The sequence below is a fragment of the Mus caroli genome, unplaced genomic scaffold (assembly GCF_978045245.1).
Source record: "Mus caroli unplaced genomic scaffold, Mus_caroli_1 scaffold_16, whole genome shotgun sequence".
In the NCBI taxonomy this organism is placed as follows: Eukaryota; Metazoa; Chordata; class Mammalia; order Rodentia; family Muridae; genus Mus; species Mus caroli.
In genome coordinates this window covers 93,700,502-93,718,392 of record NW_028227271.1, presented here as the reverse complement: position 1 = coordinate 93,718,392, position 17,891 = coordinate 93,700,502, and positions in this window count along the sequence as shown.

Sequence of the window (17,891 nt, the reverse complement as noted above, 5' to 3'; positions counted from 1 at the left end):
CAGGACTCCATGGGCCATTCTTTTTTTAAAGATTCCCTATCTCTAGCCTATTCTATGTTGGTTTTCTCCTCCCGAAATAGATCCTTGCTAGCTATTGACATCAGGTACACAAATTACAGTTCACTCACACATCTAAGTGCCATATTCTAGCTCACAGCAGTCTTGGGAGGAGAAAGAAGCAGAAAGTGAAAAATACGGGCTTCCTTGGCTCTCCATTCCACCCACGAACTCTCACTCAGCAACACTGTTCAGGATTGAGAACAGCTTGTATCACACTGACAGGGCTCCAATTCCATATGGGGCCTGTTCTTACTGGGAGGTGCAGTCTCTCTCTGTTCCATGGAAGTGCTAACCCGTATTCCTTCCCCAGGTTTTCCAAGTGACCACTTGGTTGTTTTCAGTGATCCCAGACACAGCATTCGTGCCCTCCTCCAATGCTGTAGTTTTTGAGTCCTGGCCAATGTCCCTGCTCCTGGGAGCTGACAGATGGGTCATGTCCCTTTGTGCTCGATGAAGATGTAGATGCTCAAGGCTCAGAGTTAAAAACCCAACAAGTCACATAGTTGGATAAGGTCTTCTAGTGCTCTTCCAAGTCTAATTTTCTTGTATTCCCTAGAGGTTGGAGCACATCACCCCAGCCATAGAAAGCACGTAATAAGTATTAATAATCTCATGTGTTGACAGGGCTGAGTATATTTAAACCCAGGAAAACAATGGCAAGCTTTTACTGAATCTCAGCATGTGATAGGCCCCGGTCTAATTAGCACCTTAAATGCATGATCTCAGGCAGTTCTCGTGACAGTGCTACAGGGAAGTTTCTATTAGCAGCCTTAATTTAGGGGTGGGGAAACTGAGGCATGAGGTAGATTAGACAACGTGTCTAAGGCTGAGTTGTGAAATTTATTGTCGGAGCTGCTGAGAAGCTCATGTTCTTCACAGTCATAATGGCAACAGACATTAATAACAAATGTATTGAGCCGCCATGGGGGGCTAAGGATTCTGGGTAAAATGAACATCTATAGTTTTTACTGTAATAGCATAAAGGAAAAAAGTCTACACGAGGAAATAGAAACTCAGATATATTAAGGAATTTTCTCAAGGTCTCACAGCTTATCATTGGCCAAGATTGAACCCAGCTGCAGACTGTGTGCTGTTCCCCATATACTATTTGTAGGGCAAAGCCATGTCACTGAACCTAGCTACAGAGGATGATAAAACTCTATCTCCCTATCCACATCAGGTTAGGAGAGTTCAGCATCCTGTCAGAAGTTCTGGAAGGTTCTGTGCTTTGAGGTTTAGGGCCACATTATCAGCTCTTGTGGGGAGTATTCTCCCGGCATGGTGTGTAGACTGCATTCACATTAGCTTTAATGGCTGGTATCACTTCTTCTACAGTTCAAGAAACTAAGAAAACAGTGTGGTTTGTTGGTAAAGACCAGTGGACCCATGTCTTAAAGTCCTAGGGTACAGTGGGGTACCATCCTAAATATATGTCCTACTGGGGGACACTATCTGCATCAAGTGGCATCGCCTGTTCATCTCTTTGAACTAAAAGCCTTTGAGAGTCAGCTGACTTGAGGAAACATTCTAAAGACAGATTGCGTGTTTGCTTCGAGTATCTAATTTTGAAGGAATTCTTGTGTAACTAAGGCATCCACCCCTCTCTCCCAGGCCTCTGCTTTCCCGCCCCTCAGGCATCCACGTCCTCTCCCTGCAGGAAGAACAGGACCTTAGTTTTTACATGGAGGTGGCACCAGCTCCAGAGTGCACAACAGACTGCACGAAGCAAGCTTTGCTCTTCAAGGCTTCCCCGAGCGCCTCCTTTAATTCTCTCCCACAGCGTGCTCATTAGCTAGCCTAAGATGATACGTATAGATGGCACGGAAGCCTGAGTTCTAATCCCTCCTCTGGCTTGTGCATTACTGGTGCTCACTGTTGATGTTCACTGCACTGACTGAACTTTCCCTATGACTTGTCTTTTGCAGGTAGCATTAAGAGAGCCCCAGCCAGAAAACAAAGAAATGCCACATTAGGGCCACATTATCAGCTCTTGAATTGACCGGAATGTCCCAGAATTGATAGGTTCTCCGGGAAGCATAGCGGTGATGGTAATTGTCTCAACATTCCTTATACTAACACTCCTTGATATTGACGGGATGTGATTTGCCTGGGCCAAGCAGAGCCCTCTCTGGAGATTTTGCTGGCTAGTATGGATACATAAAGGCTTATTTTTGTCTCTTGGTACCCAGCGTTGTTAGCAATGGTCTGGAGCTGTGTTCTTTGTCCTGTGAGTAGAAAAAAAAAAAAAAAATATATATATATATATATATATATATATATATATATATATAGCTGACAGCAGAAAAAGTGATAGAGTAGGGTTGATGTTGGGGTCCAGGCTCCAGGCTTTCTTAGTCACTTCTTGCCTTTGTTGGCATGTGAAACAGTATGTTGCTTCTTTTTTGCTCTGAGTTCCTTGGGATTATATTTGCCACTTCCAGATGTCTGGAAACCATCTAAGAGAATTTAATTATTTAATCTCTGGCATTTTTCTGTGGTTATGGATCCTGTGGCTTGTTCCATCATTCACCCAGTCACACTGAGGACAGCTCCAAAGCCTTACAAAGGGGCATTTCATAGTCACTATAGTGCTCCCACTGATTTGCCAATCACCAGCCTTATTTGTATGCTTAAATTGGGTAGTAGTCAGTTTTTCATTACTGCCAGCAAATACTTGTGTCAGACTATGCTACAAAATGTTTGTTTAGTTCACATTAGGTGCCTGCATGTTCAACTAGTGTGGTGTAAACCCTAGTGGCAGTCCCTTAGTTGAATTGCATCATAGCATAGACACATGTATATCTCTGTCTGGTCTCTATCCTTACAAAGCCTCTACTATTCAACTACGGGGGCTCCATTGTTGAGGTTTGGTCTGGTGTTGCTATGTATTCAGATGCTAAATACTGGCCCCCAAGACCCAGTTGTAGTCCAGATGAGTACAATCTCATGTATGCCAAATAATGCTGTATAAACTTTGCTCCGACTGGTTAAAGAAAAGTGGCTGACAGCCAACTATCAGGGAAACTAGAGCTAGGTGGAGCTTCCGTTCCTGGGCTGGAGGTGGAAGGTAAGAACCACAAGACTGGGAGGGAGGGAGGGAGGGAGGGAGGGAGGGAGGGAGAGAGAGAGAGAGAGAGAGAGAGAGAGAGAGAGAGAGAGAGAGAGTAATGGAGAACCAGAACCAGGATATGGCCTAATGGAATGGATTCAGCACAGACAGGATGACCATTGGCAAGAGACTTGGGGAGTACCACTGGGAAATAGCCAGTCTAGCATAGAAAATGATTTAGGGGTAATTAGCCAATAATTGTGCTAAAGCTCTTTAAGGAAATCTAAAGGACTCTGCCTTGATTATTGGGGGGCTGGCTGGGTCATACTAAGAACTAATAGAGTGACTCAAGAGCCAGCAACACTACACACTAATGATTTCAAAAGTGAACAGTTTTCAAACGTTCCATCTTTAACATAATCAGATCATATTTCCACTCTACACCATTAATCTATGACTTTTGGGTACTGAACCTATAGGAGTTTTAATCGGAGGCTAGACTCCATATTCAAGTCATAGCAGGCTACAGATACAACGTATCTTCTTAAACACTAGAAACTTAATTCTGTCAGTCAGGGAACAAATGTCTGAGGACAAGATTTGAGCGCTCTGAAGGAGAGCCCATGTTAACACTTCTTCCTCAGCCTCTGTTATTTTAGGTGACCATTGCATGTGGGTGTATCCTCCTGTCCCCCTCTTGTCCTGACATCTCTCCCTGTGTGCACATGTCTGCACATTCCCCCCATTAACCACAACACTCATCATGTAGAATGAGAGTCTATCCTAGCCATCTCAACTAACTGCACCTGTGATGACGTTGTTTCCAAATAAGGCCATATTCTGAAATACTGAGAATTAGGAAGTCAATGTATATGCATACAGTTTATATGCTACAGTTCATACCACATCAGGAACCAAAGAGTAAGACTAAACTACGAGGAGCCATCTCATAGCTGGTAGCTTTGGGAGGAGAAGCAGGTGGCTTGCTGGATTCAGCTTCATTTGTTGGGTTTCTTTACCTTGGCCATATTGGGCAAATTACTTGAGCTTCCAGTGTTTGGAAGATAAACACACATGGATAGTTTTCCTGTTGGACAAGCCTACTTCCTTTCTTTTATTGTTCCTTCCCCATTATTGTTCAGTAATGGGGGTTGAGCTCAGGGTCTTGTGCAAATGCTAGGCCAGTGTTCTACCACTGACCTATATCCATAGTTGAGGCTGGAGGCTTGCAGAACATATCCCATGAAGCTTGAGGAAGAGTATTGGTTGGTTTTTGGTGGGTAAGTTGGTTGATCACTGGTCATCCTCACCTAACTTCAGATTGGCTTCATCCAATGGCATGCCAAGTAGTCTATACTACTGGAGGACAGACTTCTGTCTCTGCAGTAGTGTTTTAATATTCTTGTAATTTCCATTGTCTATCTTCTGGAAAGTTAGTTGGATTATTTAAGAAATATTAGAGTGCATACTGTTTAAGATGAGCAAATTAGTTTGTTTCCAGTTTTCCATGGGGATGATAAAAGCAGAAGGTGGGTAGTTCAAGGGGTAGATGCAGGAAATTTCTGTCCTCTAGTTCCATAGGACTCAGAGCCTCCAATTTGAGATTTGTCATCTTTGGCTTTTTTTTCTCTCTCATGGAATATCTTACTTATATATTTCTGTAGGAGACAGATCTTTGGGAATGTCTGTATCTAGGGCATTTCTTTTGTCTTTAGTGTGAATACAGACCTGTAGTTACACACGATGGCATCCTGTCCAGCTATCCCACCCAGTTGTTCCCACCAAAGACTCACTGCTTTGAGCCAGTGAGGACTGTCCATGAGTGTGGAAGTATTCTCTCCTTATCTGCCAGGAGCATGAGACTGCTCTACCTCTGGCTTTAGATCAACAGCCTGCTAAGATTTCTTCTTTGCATTCTAGGAAAAAGAAATGAATGGGCATATGACCCTTGCCAATGCCCACTAGGTGCTGACACTGTCCCAGACACTGTCAAATGCTTTCCACCTACAGGTTGATGTCCATGGTCCAACGTGCTTGGGATAAGAAGTCTTTTGGATTCTAGAATTTTGCAAATAGTTGGAATATTTTCACTTACATAAAAAGGTGTCATGGGTGACTTGTAGCCTAAGTCTAAATACAAAGTTCATTCATATTTGATATATTACTGAAAGAGCCTCAAAGGTAGTTTCACACATTTCGAATGCACCCGTGTTTTGCCTGGGACTAATTATACAAGGTCACACATGGAATTTTCCGCTTGTGGTGTCATGTCAGTCCTAAAAAATCTCTAGATTTTGAAGCATTTCAGATTTCTTATTTGGGGTTAGAGATGCTCAATCTGTTTAGCCTGTCTGGCTGGGTCTCTTCCTACCCCGAGGCAGATGATAATGACAACCATTACCCCCATTTATCATTGAGGAATTAGGCAGAGAAGTTAATAACTGGGTGAAGAGAGAAAAGTGACAAAGCTAGGATTTGAACCCAGAAAACTTGTGCTGATCATGTATGTGCGGTCTCTGGGGACATTTAGATGATCCTTCAGGAGGCCACTGTTTCGGATCAGATACATTTTCTCTATGAAGCAGGATCAATATAACTAGAAAAGTAGCATAAAATATAAAGGAAAGAACTTGGCTATAACTAGTCATCTACAACCAACCTAATACGTGCATCCTACTATTGCTCTGAGATGATAAAAAGCACAGGCAGAGAATCAACATACCTTAAGTTAAAGTTCAGTTTGCCAGCCGGATCTGGTGTCACAAGACCAGTTCTAGGCACTGAACAGGAAGATCACAAGTTCAAGGCCTGATGCAGCAACTTAGCCTAATCCTATCTCAAAATAAAATGTAAAAGAGGCTGAAACATCTTGTTGTCTTGATAATTCCTCAGTGCAATAATAAATGAGAAAATACACCACGTTAGTGGCAATGTTCTGCAACCTGGGGGGTAAACATGACGTCCACTCTGCCTGTCCTTGTAGAAAGACTATTCCTGGTTTCTGCCCCATGCTTGGCCATGTGGCAGGTCATGAAGCAGGGGACAGTTTCATTAGAGGGGTGGTGGCAGGGACTCAGTAGTTGTGGTAGTGAGGACAATTGCTGATCACACTTCATACCATGTGAAATGTGGTATTCACAAGCCTGCAGTTATGTCCATGTGCATAAAAATTTGCTTCATCTCACCTTTTTTTTTTTTTAACTTAGCTTAGCTTCTGTGATGATTAGTGTTCATTGCCAATATACAGACTCTAGACTCACCTTGGCAGTTAACCTCTGGGCATGCCTATGGGAGGTAGCTTGACTCTTAACTAAGATGGGGACAGCTGCACACCGTGGGCACTATTATGTTTCCTCACTGGTGATGCGACATGACCAGGTGCCTTGACTTCCTGCTGTTCTGAGTTCTCCCCTGTGATGTGCTGTAACCAGGAGCTGAAATAGACAGCTTCCCTTTAAGTTGCCTTTGCCACTTGATTCCATCATGGCAGCAGGAGAAGAAACTGAGATTCGGTATGTATAATGAAAGATTCTCGAAGACATGAACCTTTCTATTTCTTTGATCCCCACCGTACAGCTCGATGGCTCCACTCTTTAAGTACCCATTTTCTCATGACAGTCATCTTCTGGGCTGATTGCCACCTGTGCTATCTGGCTGATAATATGAATCCGATTACAACCCTGGTACTTAGTAACACAATGGATTTGTTTTCCTCCTGTCCCAGGACAGCACCTGGGAATCCAACCTGCCTTTCCAGTTGTACAGTCATGTCTTGCATAGCTTCCTCCCTTCCTAGACACTGAAAACACATCTTAGTCTGTAAAACTGCCATCTTCTGCAACCACCGCCATGAAGTTCTTCTGCCTCTGCTCCAGTGGAGTGAACTTCATCCTCACACCTTGGTCCCAATCTCTTCATTCCTTAGCATTTGGTAAACACAGTGCCCAACAGGCCTCTAAGATGCTTTAAGAGATGATAGTGAATTCAGATTATAATGTCAGGTTCAGGCCTTTGTAGTTCATAGGTACCTGGACCCAGATCTATGATTAAAAGGAAAGACTGCTTCCCAAGTACTTTCCCCGTGCTGCTCATACAAGATTTCCTTTCTGTCATCCAGGATGCTGCTTCAAACTGTCACCCAGCCACACTCTGCAATGTAGCTAGACATGTTGTGATGTGCTCCACTGGCTGTCAGATGACTTTATGTCCTTTTGAGGCATTTAATTGTAACCACATGGATTCAGGTTCAAAATGAGGGTACTGGAAAGTTGGCTCAGCGGTTAAGAGCACTGACTGCTCTTCCAGTGGTCCCGAGTTCAATTCCTAGCAACCATATGGTGGTCTACAACTATCTATGATGGGATCTGATGCCCTTTTCTGGTGTGTCTGAAGACAGCTACAGTGTATTCAGATACATAAAATAAGTAAAATGAGGGCACATTGGCTCCCTCTCTCTGTTTCTCTCTGTCTCTCTTTCTCTCTCTCCTAGAACTGAGAGGTAAAATTCTATTTTATTTTATTTTTTTTAGAAACAATCTCAAAATCATGGCCAATTTATAAAAACAAACAAACAAGGACATAAAACAAAACACTACGATTACTGAACACCATCCCCCACTCCGTTCAGGGAAGCGAAGACACACATATGTCATTATAAGTTTTGTTTTCTTTATTTTGTTTTGCTGTGGCCATTTGACCAGTGGCTTCCCTAGAGTCCACTAACATTTGTTAGACAATTCCCCATACTAAACTCACAAAAACCCCAAAGATTTTATTTTATTTTATTGGTTTTCATGGTATCTGTAATTTATCTCATAGCTCTTTCTTGTACCTGTTGCTTTGTATTATTGACACCCTAAAGGATGAGGAAAATAGGTAGAAGCTTCTTATTCATAGAAAACGATTAACTGAAAAGGGAGACATAACAACAGATCCTGAAGAAATCCAAAACACCATCAGATCCTTCTACAAAAGGCTATACTCAACAAAACTGGAAAATCTGGACGAAATGGACAAATTTCTAGACAGATACCAGGTACCAAAGTTAAATCAGGATCAAGTTAACGATCTAAACAGTCCCATATCCCCTAAAGAAATAGAAGCAGTCATTAATACTCTCCCATTCAAAAAAAAGCCCAGGACCAGATGGGTTTAGTGCAGAGTTGTATCAGACCTTCAAAGAAGATCTAATTCCAGTTCTGCACAAACTATTCCACAAAATTGAAGTAGAAGGAACTCTACCCAACTCATTCTATGAAGCCACAATTACTCTGATACCTAAAAAACAGAAAGATCCAACAAACAGAGAACTTCAGACCAATTTCCCTTATGAATATAGATGCAAAAATCCTCAATAAAATTCCTGCTAACCGAATCCAAGAACACATTAAAGCAATCATCCATCCTGACCAAGTAGGTTTTATTCCAGGGATGCAGGGATGGTTTAATATACGGAAATCCATCAACGTAATCCATTATATAAACAAACTCAAAGACAAAAACCACATGATCATCTCGTTAGATTCAGAAAAAGCATTCGACAAGATCCAACACCCATTCATGATAAAAGTCTTGGAAAGATCAGGAATCCAAGGCCAATACCTAACCGATAAAAGCAATCTACAACAAACCAGTAGCCAACATCAAAGTAAATGGTGAGAAGCTTGAAGCAATCCCTCTAAAATCAGGGACTAAACGAGGCTGACCACTTTCTCCATACCTATTCAACATTGTACTTGAAGTCCTAGCCAGAGCAAATCGACAACAAAAGGAGATCAAGGGGATACAAATTGGAAAAGATGAAGTCAAAATATCACTTTTTGCAGATGATATGATAGTATATATAAGTGACCCTAAAAATTCCACCAGAGAACTCCTAAACCTGATAAACAGCTTCGGTGAAGTAGCTGGATATAAAATTAACTCAAACAAGTCAATGGCCTTTCTCTACACAAAGAATAAACAGGCTGAGAGAGAAATTAAGGAAACAATACCCTTCTCAATAGTCACAAATAATATAAAATATCTTGGAGTGAATCTAACTAAGGAAGTGAAAGATCTGTATGATAAAAACTTCAAGTCTCTGAAGAAAGAAATTAAAGAAGATCTCAGAAGATGGAAAGATCTCCCATGCTCATGGATTGGCAGGATCAACATTGTAAAAATGGCTATCTTGCCAAAAGCAATCTGCAGATTCAATGCAATCCCCCTCAAAATTCCAAATCAATTCTTCAACAAATTAGAAAGAGCAATCTGCAAATTCATCTGGAATAACAAAAAACCTAGGGTAGCAAAAACTCTTCTCAAGGATAAAAGAACCTCTGGTGGAATCACCATGCCTGACCTAAAGCTTTACTACAGAGCAATTGTGATAAAAACTGCATGATACTGGTACAGTGACAGCCAAGTAGACCAATGGAATTGAAGACCCAGAAATGAACCCACACACCTATGGTCACTTGATCTTCGACAAGGGAGCTAAAACCATCCAGTGGAAGAAAGACAGCATTTTCAACAAATGGTGCTGGCACAACTGGTTGTTATCATGTAGAAGAATGTGAATTGATCCATTCCTATCTCCTTGTACTAAGTTCAAATCTAAGTGGATCAAGGAACTTCACATAAAACCAGAGACACTGAAACTTATAGAGGAGAAAGTGGGGAAAAGTCTTGAAGATATGGGCATAGGGGAAAAATTCCTGAACAGAACAGCAATGGCTTGCACTGTAAGATCAAGAATTGACAAATGGGACCTCATGAAACTGCAAAGCTTCTGCAAGGCAAAAGACACCGTCAATAAGACAAAAAGACCACCAACAGATTGGGAAAGGATCTTTACCTATCCTAAATCAGATAGGGGACTAATATCCAATATATATAAAGAACTCAAGATGGTGGACTACAGAAAATCAAATAACCCCATTAAAAAATGGGGCTCAGAACTGAACAAAGAATTCTCACCTGAGGAATACCGAATGGCTGAGAAGCACCTGAAAAAATGTTCAACATCCTTAATCATTAGGGAAATGCAAATCAAAACAACCCTGAGATTCCACCTCACACCATTCAGAATGGCTAAGATCAAAAATTCAGGTGACAGCAGATGCTGGCGAGGATGTGGAGAAAGAGGAACACTCCTCCATTGTTGATGGGATTGCAAGCTTGTACAATCACTCTGGAAATCAGTCTGGAGGGTTCCTTAGAAAATTGGACATAGAACTACCAGAGGATCCAGCAATACCTCTCCTGGGCATATATCCAGAAGATGCTCCAACTGGTAAGAAGGACACATGCTCCACTATGTTCATAGCAGCCTTATTTATAATAGCCAGAAGCTGGAAAGAACCTAGATGCCCCTCAACAGAGGAATGGATACAGAAAATGTACATTTACACAATGGAGTACTACTCAGCTATTAAAAAGAATGCATCTATGAAATTCCTGAATTTTGAATATTAGCCATTCTGAGCCCCATTTTTGATGGGGTTATTTCATTTTTGGAGTCCACCTTCTTGAGTTCTTTATATATATTGGATATAAGTCCCCTGTTGGATAGGTAAAGATCCTTTTCCAATCTGTTGGTGGCCTTTTTGATTTTACAGCACAAGCCATTGCTGTTCTATTCAGGAATTTTTTTCCCCTGTGCCCATATCTTCCAGGCTTTCCCCCACTTTCCCCTCTATAATTTTCACTGTTTCTGGTTTTATGTGGAGTTCCTTGATCCACTTAGATTTGACCTTAGTACAAGGAGATAGAAATGGATCACTTTGCATTCTTCTACATGATAACCGCCAGTTGTGCCAGCATCATTTGTTGAAAATGCTGTCTTTTTTTTCCACTGGATGGTTTTAGCTCCCTTGTCAAAGATCAAGTGACTATAGGTGTGTGGGTTCATTTCTGGGTCTTCAATTGCTATGTAGTACAGCTTTAGGTCAGGCATGGTGATTCCACCAGAGGTTCTTTTATCCTTGAGAAGAATTTTTGCTATCCTAGGTTTTTTGTTTGATGTTGGCTACTGGTTTGCTGTAGATTGCTTTTATCATGGTTAGGTATGTGCTTTGAATTCCTGATCTTTCCAAGACTTTTATCATGAATGGGTGTTGGATTTTGTCAAATGCTTCCTCTGCATCTAACAAGATGATCATGTGGTTTTTGTCTTTGAGTTTGTTTATATACTGGATTACATTGATGGATTTTCATATATTAAACCATCCCTGCATAACTGGAATGAAACCTACTTGGTCAGGATGGATGATTGTTTTGATGTGTTCTTGGATTCGGTTAGCGAGAATTTTGAGTATTTTTGCATCTATATTCATAAGGGAAATTGGTCTGAAGTTCTCTATCTTTGTTGGGTCTTTCTGTGGTTTAAGTATCAGAGTAATTGTGGCTTCATAGAATGAATTGGGTAGAGTACCTTCTGCTTCTATTTTGTGGAATAGTTTGTGAAGAACTGGAATTAGATCTTCTTTGAAGGTCTGATACAACTCTGCACTAAACCCATCTGGTCCTGGGCTTTTTTTGGATGGGAGACTATTAATGACTGCTTCTATTTCTTTAGGGGCAAATAGGAGTTTTTAGATCATTAACCTGATCCTGATTTAACTTTGGTACCTGGTATCTGTCTAGAAATTTGTCCATTTCATCCAGGTTTTCCAGTTTAGTTGGGTAGCCTTTTGTAGAAGGATCTGATGGTGTTTTGGATTTCTTCAGGATCTGTTGTTATGTCTCCCTTTTCATTTATGATTTTGATAATTAGAATGCTGTCCCTGTGCCCTCTAGTGAGTCTGGCTAAGGGTTTATCTATCTTGTTGATTTTCTCAAAGAACAAGCTCCTCGTTTGGTTGATTCTTTGAATAGGTCCTTTTGTTTCCACTTGGTTGATTTCGCCCCTGAGTTTGATTATTTCCTGCTGTGTATCTCTTCTTGGGTGAATTTGCTTCCCTTTGTTATAGAGCTTTTAGGTGTGTTGTCAAGCTGCTAGTGTGTGCTCTCTCTAGTTTCTTTTTGGAGACACTCAGAGCTATGAGTTTTCCTCTTAGAAATGCTTTCATTGTGTCCTGTAAGTTTGGGTATGTTGTGGCTTCATTTTCATTGAACTCCAAAAAGTCCTTAATTTCTTTCTTTATTTCTTCCTTGACCAAGGTATCATTGAGAAGGGTGTCGTTCAGTTTCCATGTGAATGCTGGCTTTCTATTATTTATGTTGTTATTGAGGATCAGCCTTAGTCCATGGTGATCTGATAGGATGTATGGAAAAATTTCAATATTTTTATATCTGTTGAGGCCTGTTTTGTGACCAATTATATGGTAAATTTTGGAGAAGGTACCATGAGGTGTTGAGAAGAAAGCATATCCTTTTGTTTTAGAATAAAATGTTCTATAGATATCTGTTAGATCCATTTGTTTCATAACTTCTGTTAGTTTCACTGTGTCCCTGTTTAGTTTCTTTTTCCACGATCTGTCCATTGATGAAAGTGGTATGTTGAACTCTCCCACTATTATTGTGTGAGGTGCAATGTGTGCTTTGAGCTTTACTAAAGTCTCTTTAATGAATGTGGCTGCCTTTGTATTTGGAGCATATATATTCAGAATTGAGAGTTCCTCTGGGAAGATTTTACCTTTGATGAGTATGAAGTGCCCCCCTTGACTTTTTTGATAACTTTGGGTTGGAAGTCAATTTTATTCGATATTAAAATGGCTACTCCAGCTTGTTTCTTCAGACCATTTGCTTGGAAAATTGTTTTCCAGCCTTTCACTCTGAGGTAGTGTCTGTCTTTTTCCCTGAGATGGGTTTCCTGTAAGCAGCAGAATGTTGGGTCCTGTTTATGTAGCCAGTCTGTGAGTCTATGTCTTTTTATTGGGGAATTGAGTCCATTGATATTAAGAGATATTGAGGAAAAGTAATTGTTGCTTCCTATTATTTTTGTTGTTAGAGTTGGCATTCTTTTCTTGTGGCTCTCTTTTTTTAGGTTTGTTGAAGGATTACTTTCTTGCTTTTTCTAGGATGTGGTTGTATTGATTTTTTTCTGTCATTATCCTTTGAAGGGCTGGATTCGTGGAAAGATAATGTGTGAATTTGGTTTTGTTGTGGAATACTTTGGTTTCTCCATCTATGGTGATTGAAAGTTTGGCTGAGTATAGTAGCCTGGGCTAGCATTTGTGTTCTCTTAGTGTCTTTATAACATCTGTCCAGGATCTTCTGCATTCATAGTCTCTGGTGAAAAATCTGGTGTAATTCTGATAGGCCTGCCTTTATATGTACTTGACCTTTTCCCCTTACTGCTTTTAATATTCTATCTTTATTTAGTGCATTTGTTGTTCTGATTATTATGTGTCGGGAGGAATTTCTTTTCTGGTCCAGTCTATTTGGAGTTCTGTAGGCTCCTTGTATGTTCATGGGCATCTCTTAGGTTTGGGAAGTTTTCTTCTATAATTTTGTTGAAGATATTTGCTGGCCCTTTAAGCTGAAAATCTTCATTCTCATCGACTCCTATTATCCTTAGGTTTGGTCTTCTCGTTGTGTCCTGGCTTTCCTGGATGTTTTGAGTTAGAATCTTTTTGCATTTTGCATTGCCTTTGATTGTTGTGCCGATGTTCTCTATGGAATCTTCTGCACCTGAGATTCTCTCTTCCATCTCTTGTATTCTGTTGCTGATGCTCGTATCTATGGCTCCAGATTTCTTTCCCAGGGTTTCTATCTCCAGCGTTGCCTCACTTTGGGTGTTCTTTATTGTGTCTACTTCCCTTTTTAGGTCTAGTATGGTTTTGTTCATTTCCATCACCTGTTTTGATGTGTTTTCCTGTTTTTCTTTAAGGACTTGTAACTTTTTAGCAGTGTTCTCCTGTCTTTCTTTAAGTGAGTTATTAAAGTCCTTCTTGATGTCCTCTACCATCATCATGAGATATGCTTTTAAATCTGGGTCTAGCTTTTAGGGTGTGTTGGGGTGTCTAGGACTGGCTGAGGTTGGAGTCTGGGTTCTGATGATGGTGAGTGGTCTTGGTTTCTGTTTGTAAGATTCTTACATTTGCCTTTCGCCATCTGGTAATCTCTGGAGTTAGTTGTTATAGTTGTCTCTGGTTCGAGCTTGTTCCTCTAGTGAATCTGTTAGCCTCTATCAGCAGACCTGGGAGCCTAGCTCTCTCCTGAGTTTCATTGGTTAGAGCACTCTCTACAGGGAAGCTCTCCTCTTGCAGGGAAGATGGACAGAAATCTGGCATTCGGACCTGCCTCCTGGCAGAAGATGAAGGCCTGAAACAGGGCTTGTCCCAGAATCTCTGTAGCTTCTGTAGTCCATACTCTCACCTGTGCAGACTAGTTTTGGCAGGATCCTGGAACCAAGATGGCTCCCCGAGATGCTATGGCAAAGCCCTCCCGGACAGGGTGGACACCGCTCCTCTGGCAGGGAAGTTGCCCGGATATCTGGAGCCCAAAACGCAGTCTGCCTCAGAAGCTCTGTGGTTTCCACCTGTCCAAGAAGCTGTTAACTTCTGTAGTCTACACTCTCACCTGTGAAGACTAGTCTCGGCAGAATCCCGGAGACAAGATGGCTCCCCCAGATCAGTTAAGGACATTTTTTAAAATTTTAATATTTTTTTTTCTTTTTCTTTTTTTTTTTTAAAGATTTATTTATTTATTACATGTAAATACACTGTAGCTGTCTTCAGACACTCCAGAAGAGGGCGCCAGATCTCGTTACGGATGGTTGTGAGCCACCATGTGGTTGCTGGGATTTGAACTCTGGACCTTCGGAAGAGCAGTCGGGTGCTCTTACCCACTGAGCCATCTCACCAGCCCCCTTTAATATTTTTTATTACATATTTTTCTCAATTACATTTCCAATGCTATCCCAAAAGTCCCCCATACCCTCGCCTCCCAACTTCCCTACCCACCCATTACCATTTTTTTGGCCCTGGCATTCCCCTGTACTGGGGCATATGAAGTTTGTGTGTCTAATGGGCCTCTCTTTCCAGTGATGGCCGACTAGGCCATCTTTTGATACATATTCAGCTAGAGTCAAGAGCTCTGGGGTACTGGTTAGTTCATCATGTTGTTCCAACTATAGGGTTGCAGATCCCTTTAGCTCCTTGGGTACTTTCTCTAGCTCCTCCATTGGGAGCCCTGTGATCCATCCACTAGCTGACTGTGAGCATCCACTTCTGTGTTTGCTAGGCCCCGGCATAGTCTCACAAGAGACAGCTATATCTGGGTCCTTTCAGCAAAATCTTGCTAGTGTATGCAATGGTGTCAGCGTTTGGAAGCTGATTATGTGGTGGATCCCTGGATAACCCCATTAAAAATGGGGCTCAGAACTGAACAAAGAATTCTCACCTGAGGAATACCAAATGGCCGAGAAGCACCTGAAAAAATGTTCAACATCCTTAATCATCAGGGAAATGCAAATCAAAACAACCCTGAGATTCCACCTCACACCAGTCAGAATGGCTAAGATCAAAAATTCAGGTGACAGCAGATGCTGGCGAGGATGTGGAGAAAAAGGAACACCCCTCCATTGTTGGTCAGATTGCAAGCTTGTACAACCACTCTGGAAATCAGTCTGGAGGGTTCCTTAGAAAATTGGACATAGTACTACCAGAGGATCCAGCAATACCTCTTCTGGGCATATATCCAGAAGATGTTTGTCTTAGTTTGGGTTTTACTGCTGTGAACAGACACCATGACCAAGGCAAGTCTTATAAAAAAAAACAACATTTAATTGGGGCTGGCTTACAGGTTCAGAGGTTCAGTCCATTATCATCAAGGTGGGAGCATGGCAGTATCCAGGCAGGCATGGTGCAGGAGGAGCTGAGAGTTCTATGTCTTCATCCAAAGGCTGCTAGTGGAAGACTGACTTCCAGGCAACTAGGGTGAGGATCTTATACCCACACCCACAGTGACACACCCATTCCAACCAGGTCACACCTATTCCAACAAGGCCACACCTTCAGATGGTGCCACTCCCTGGTCCAAGGATATACAAACCATCACATTCCACTCCCTGGTCCCCATAGACTTGTTCAAAAACATGAGTCTATGGGGGCCATACTTAAACATAGCATAATGCAGAATGCATTTAGTCCAACTTTCAAAGTCCTCATAGTCTATAGCAGTTGCAACAATGTTAAAAGTCCAAAGTTCAAGGTCTCTTCTGAGATTCATTCAACTTAATTAACTGTAATCCCCAAAGCAAGGCAGGAAACCAGCTGGGCAAACTCCAAACTCTGCATCTCCATGGCTGATGTCAAAGTGGTCTTCAGATCTCCACTCCTTTTTCATCTTTTTTGACTGCAACAAACTGCTTCCTCCTGGGCTGGTTCCACTCCCTGTTAGCAGCTTTCCTCAGCATGTATCCCATGGCTCTGGCATCTTTAACATCTTTGAGTCTCCAAGGCAATTTCAATGTTACAGCTTCTTCTTTCAGTGTCTGGGATTCCACTTGATCTTTGGACTCCTCCTAAGGACTGCATCACTTCTCCATCTCTGTCCTCTGTAGCACTCTATGCTCAGGTTGATCCACTCCATTACGGCCTCTGTTCTTGGTGATCATCCCATGGTACTGACATCTCCAATACACTGGGGTGTTCCACTGCAACTAGGCTTCACCAATAGCCTCTCATAGGCTCTCTTCAGGGTGCCAAGCCTCAAATCCTTTGCATGACCCCTTCAATCCTGGGCCATCAACTACAGCTGAGGCTTCACCTTCTCCAATGGGCTTCCCTGGCCTCTCACAGTGCTAAGCCTCAGCTTCTCTCCATGATCCCTTCATTCCTTCACAAGCAGTACCACCTGAGTGACTCTTACTCATTACCAAGTCCAGCCGCAGCATGAGGTACAACCTTGGGTATCTCTGGAACACAGCTTCTTTGTGCTCCCAGAAAACAATTTCCAGAAGATTTCACCTCAACGATGCTGGTCTCTTCTTAATCACCGCTAATTCCTTAGCTCCAGCTAACCAGCATCAATTTTCCCAGTAGTTCCTTCCATTCTTAACTCTAGAGCCAGAGGCACAATGGCGGAAGCTGCCGAGTTCTGCTGCTTACAGGAATTAGAACATGATCCCCTTGTATTATTACATTATCACTAGCTTTATGTTTTCTAAATCCTTCACTGCCTAAGCTTGGCTATCCTGGTTCTTGCTCTGTAGATTGACCTTGAATGTAGAGATCAGCATGCTTGTCTCATGGGATTAAAGGTGTGTACCACCATGCCTGGATCTAATTTAGCTGGGTAGGATCTTGCCCCAAGGTCCCACTCCCTTAATCTTTATCTCCTAGAACACAAGATTTTGCTCCATTTCATTTCCTGGTACTCCTTTAATACTCAAACCATATATTTTATATTTTTCCTTTCTAAGCTTGCTATGCTTGTTCAAACTTTTCCTCATAAGACTTAACCAGAGAACAAAGTCTCTGCTGGGCTTTTTTGAAACTTCTTTTGTCAATGCAATTAATCTAAGTCTCTTCACCTTAGCCTCAGGCAAACTTTTCAGACAAGGGCAAAAAGTAGCCACATTCTTCACCAAAATACCACAAAACCAGTCTTTATGCCACATTCTGAAATTCTTCTCCTTTGAAATCTCTTGGACCAGGTCAACACAGTTCAAATTACTCCAAGCAACAAAGTCTTCCATATTCCTACTAGGATGACCCATTAAGCCCCATTTAAAGCATTCCACTGCTTTCCAAATCCAAAGTCCCAAAATCCACATTCTTTCAAATAAAAGCATGGTCAGGCCTATCACAGCAATACCCCACTCCTGGTACCAACTTCTGTCTTAGTTTGG